Here is a 5,011-nt window from a genome sequence, read left to right as displayed (position 1 = left end):
GAGTCTTGCTCTGTCGCCCAGGCTGGAGTGCAGTGGCGTGACCTCAGCTCACTGCAACCTCTGCCTCCTGGGTTCAAGTGATTCTCCTGCCTCAGCGCCACCATGCCCGGCTCATTTTTTTATTTTTAGTAGGCACGGGGTTTCACCCTGTCTCATGGGTTTTCACTGGAGATTCTAGATTCGAGCCACACCTCATGCCGTGCCACAGAAAGGCTTCTTTTTTTCTTTTTTTTTGAAAGCACAACGTATCTGCTTTATTTGAGTGGCTTCGTATATCATTGTAGTGGTGTTATAGATGAAGAGAAGGTATTAAACACTGTGCTAATGATCGTGAAAGTGAAGACAAACGAAAGGCTATCTATTTTGTAGTTAAAATACAGTGGCTCAGAATTCAGAGCTACCTAAATACGTCAGCATTGACACTCTTGCTAGGAAAAGCTTGCCGATCTGGATCTTCCTCCTTTAAAGACAATTTTTGATAGGGTGAAGTTTTTTAAGAATGCGACTCCTGCAAAATAGCCGAACAGACGATACGCATTTACAGAAAACAACACGAGGATCCACCAGACTTGGGAAAAAATAAAAAACAACACAAGTCTCACGAAGGACTGAGTTCTTAAACTCTGACGGGGAACACAGCTATCGGAAGAGAAGGCAGTATTGGCAAGTTGATTGTTACATTGGTCAGCAATAGCTAGCACTGTGTTTTTGGCCATCTTTCAGGCAATGAAACTACTACAGCAAAATGAGATATAATCCATTAAACAACGTATTCACAAATCAAAAAATGTTTTAGTCATAGAATGCTTCAGATGCAGAAGCAAATCAAATGATACAACTCCACTGCTGTAACGCTTCACCCCAAAGAGAACCGTATCTGACAAAAAAAACTACCACAGAGTTATGACTTCAGAATTATAGTTTCTCTTGGTATTTATTTATGGGTTTTTTTTTTATTTATTTATTTTTTTTCTTCAGACGGCGTCTCGCTCTGTCGCCCAGGCTGGAGTGCAAGGGCGCGATCTCGGCTCACTGCCACCTCCACCTCCCGGGTTCAAGCGATTCTCCTGCCTCAGCCTCCCGCGTAGCTGGGACTACAGGCGCCCTCCACCACGCCCACCTAAGTTTTATACTTTTAATACAGACGGGGTTCCACCATGTTGGCCAGGATGGTCTCGATCTCTTGACCTTGTGACCCGCCCGCCTCGGCCTCCGAAAGTGCCGGGATGGCGGCAGGCGTGAGCCACCACGTCCGGCCTTCTCTTGATGTGTAAACTATTTCTTTTTTTTTTTTTTTGAGACGGAGTCTCGCTCCTCGCCCAGGCTGGAGTGCAGGGGCCGATCTCGGCTCACCGCAAGCTCCGCCTCCCAGGTTCACGCCATTCTCCTGCCTCAGCCTCCCAAGTAGCTGGGACTACAGGCGCCCGCCAACACGCCTGGCTAATTTTTTGTATTTTTAGTAGAGATGGGGTTCACCGTGTTAGCCAGGATGGTCTCGATCTCCTGACCTCGTGATCCACCCGCCTCGGCCTCCCAAAGTGCTGTGATTACAGGATTGAGCCACTGCGCCCAGCCACCTGATGTGTAAACTATTAAGTCAGTCCAGAAAAATACAACAAATGTCAGCAGTAAGTATGGTGTTGAGGCAGAAGTAGGACCAAACGTTTTCATATCTTATTCAGTTGATAACAATATGATTTACTAGGCAGTAATTTCCGATGTGTCTACTTATACACAAGTACAAAACAGTAAAACAGAGATACTGCTAAACAAAGATTTTTTTTTTTTACGATTCGCTCTCACCAGGCTGGAGTGCAGGCACATCTCGCTCACCAAGCCCCCCGGTCACATTCCTGCTCAGCCTCCGAGTAGCTGGACTACAGGTCCACACGCCGGCTAATTTTTTTTTTTTAAACGGGTTCACTGTGGTCTCGATCTCCTGACCTCGTGATCCCCCCCCCCCCAATGCTGGATTACAAGCGTGAGCCACAGCGCCCAGCCTAGGGTACACTAACTTCTTAATATTAACTTCATAAACTGGAACACTGTCAAAAAGCAGCAACTAGTGAATTGTTGCAATATTTTTTTCTACTATCTGATAAGTGGATTATGCTATTCCTTTCCAATTTCCCAAGCACTTTTTGTCCCCATCACCATTTCGGTGTTCAAAGAAAAAGTAACAGATCAGGTAACAAAACTAAAGAAACACACACACAAACGAAAGACAACTACAGTATCTGCAAAAGTTTGGTAGAAGACTGAAACTGTTGAGTATAAGGATCTGGTATTCTATTATCATGAGTTAATTTAAGAGTTTGTTAAAGACATACATTTCGTAAGAGAGCATTTCAGTTAGACGTTATTGACCAGTATGTACCATCCCTAAGTATTTGTAACCAAATTCATGGCAATAAAGAGCTATCTAACAAGAAAAATTAGCGAGTACCGGCACCATCAATAAGAGTTTGTCTTTACACTTCATTACCACTTACCATGCATTACAATGTCTAGGATGGACTCTGATAGCATTTCGAAAACAAGCTAATGCTTTGTCCGATTCTACAGTGAAGACAAACTCCCGCCCTAATACAGTAGAGGCCTAAGCATGATTTGGATCCACTTCGATAGCTCTCTGGAAGAATTTAATTGCCATATCGTGTTCCCGTTGCAAGTGGAAACAGTTCCCTGCAGCACGCCAGGCCTCTGCCTGGCGAATTTTTATCCACGTCTGTCAAGTCTTTTGACAGAACTGAAAGAGCAACATCTTTTTGAGGATGCCAAAGTGTTGCGGAGCAGAGCTCCGTGCCTTCGACCCTAGAATTCTCAATCCTTCTAACCTCTGAGAAGATTCTTTCAGCTCGCGTGGACTCTGAAAGCTCAAAATAGGCCCTTCCAATTTGGCACAGTACCCAACCAGCATTGTAGTGGTGAGAAGGTAGATGGCTCAAAATATTGATAGCTTGTTTGCAGTGGTAAGAACACAAAGCTAAATAACCTTTCCCCCTTTCACGAAGAAGGCTCATCAAGCCTTCTGCTGCTGCTTTTTGTAGATTAAAAGCCTGAATCTGAGGTGTGATTGTGGATATTTCCCCTTCTGAAATGATGGAAGAGTCCAATTTTGTCATTTCCAGGCTGCCATTGTTGTGAGGTTGAGTCATTCCTCCTTCGTTAGTTTTACTTTTTGTTTTTCTGTTTGGGATTTTAGGTGGACACTTCATTTTTAATTTTTTTCCTATTCTCCTTGGTTGTGGAGCTGTCACTAGTCAAGAGTCGTGAATTTCTTCGAGGCAGTGCATTTAGGGGAGATGCCACAGTGGGGCTCGATACCTGAGGTGTTGCCCTTGTTTGTGGACCAGAACTTTGTGTTTTTGCAAGAATTGGAGTTACCTCTCGGCTATTTCCACTCTGCGAGAAGACAGACTGTGCTCCAGTTCGGCCGATTCTGGCAACAGGCTTTTTTGAAGGGGCTCCGGTGGATGATGGCACGTCAATGACAGAAGGTGTCTAATACTAGTGTAGTTTTGTAAATAGGATCCATCTCCCGGACTTGGGGTTTCTAATGGCAAAATCCCAACACTTGGAGTTAATGGACTAACAGCTGCTGGTCGTCCTGATAAACTTTGACCAGTTTTTGGTTTATTTTGAACCTGTGTAGATAATATGGAAGTTCCTGTTCCCAGTGGGACAGTATCAGGTGAAATGACAGCTGAATCAATAGAAGACACTGGGGAATCTGTATTCAAGGAGTACTTTGAATTGGAAGATTCTAAATTCAATCTGTTTAATTCAGTTGTGTCCTGGGGTGTTTCCGTAAGAAGGGTCTCAGGCTCTCTGTGACATAAACTATGACGAGGTACTTGTGTGGTGCAACAGTTGGGCAGACAGTTGCTAAAGTTCTGTAAAGATGTGAATTTAAACGTTTGGTCAGGATCTGGCTTTTCACCTATTTCACAGAATGATTCAAAGGGATACCAGAGGAAAGGCTTTAACCTAAGGCCCTTTTGGTAACACTCTGATGCTTTGGCAAGCGGATCTGTCTTGCGATATACATGTCCCAACAATGAGAGAGTAAAGCAAGCTGAATCACCAAACTCAATAACATATGAGTAACAATACCATCATGCCTTTTCTGTTTATTAAACACTCCACCGGATAAGATTCGTTCCCCTTCTGCAAGCTTGCTGAGATCAACACAACATTTTGCAAGCAGGTATTTGCATTGCGGTGTAGTACAGCTGTGTCCTTTCAAGAATCTATATGCTTTATAGGCCTTTCCTGAGCGGTAAGAACAGGTCTCCAGTAAAAACAAGGCTTCTTCTGAGTGTACTTCTGCATAAAGGCGTTCTGCGAGGAAAACCGCATCTCGGTAAGCATAGTGGTTTAGTGCTTGCCATATAGCTGCCTGGACGGGTTCCTGCAGCACCGTCATCCTCGAGGTTCAGGCCCACTTACTTTCTGCAGGGCCTGAGGCACACCCCACCCCCCCGTAGCGGCTCCGGGGCCTGCCAGCCCCGGCTCATTTAAAGTCACCAGCGACAGTTACCAGGGGATGGGGGAGGCCGAGCAAGAATGACTTCTTTATCCTGCGGACTCTGGAGAGCCCGGCCCCTTGTGACCCATTGTAAACCGAGAGTCACCTCATGTTTGGAAACACGGGGTTTCCATGTTTCCGCTCCCAAGTTCGGTGGAGGGATGTGGCATGTACGACGAAGGACTCTCTTCCTTCTGATTCGGTCTGCACAGTGGGGCCTAGGGCTGGAGCTCTCTCTGTGCGGACGGCTGACTCCCTCTACCTTGGGTTCCACTGGGCCTCACCCTGGAACACGGGCCTTGGCAGATTCTGGCCCTTCCTGGCCCTTAAGTCGCAGTCAGAAACCCCATCTCCGGCTCTGATGCCCTGAATGACTGTGGCTCGCACCTCTCTGGAAACATTGGAAATCTCTCATCTACGTGTGGCCACATAAAACCACAGGAGCTCGGGACACACGTGCTTTCGGAAGAGAATGCTGAG

At 45.8% G+C, this 5,011-nt stretch overlaps 1 pseudogene; it reads right to left on the bottom strand.

The window, feature by feature from the left end:
- Positions 1 to 2,488: 2,488 nt before the first annotated feature.
- LOC100584037 lies at positions 2,489 to 4,471 on the bottom strand (annotated as a pseudogene).
- Between the last annotated feature and the right edge of the window lie 540 nt (positions 4,472 to 5,011).

This window comes from Nomascus leucogenys, chromosome 11 (assembly GCF_006542625.1).
Source record: "Nomascus leucogenys isolate Asia chromosome 11, Asia_NLE_v1, whole genome shotgun sequence".
Taxonomy (NCBI): domain Eukaryota; kingdom Metazoa; phylum Chordata; class Mammalia; order Primates; family Hylobatidae; genus Nomascus; species Nomascus leucogenys.
Note: the sequence above shows the minus strand (reverse complement) of the source record. Positions and strands in the feature narration are given on the sequence as shown.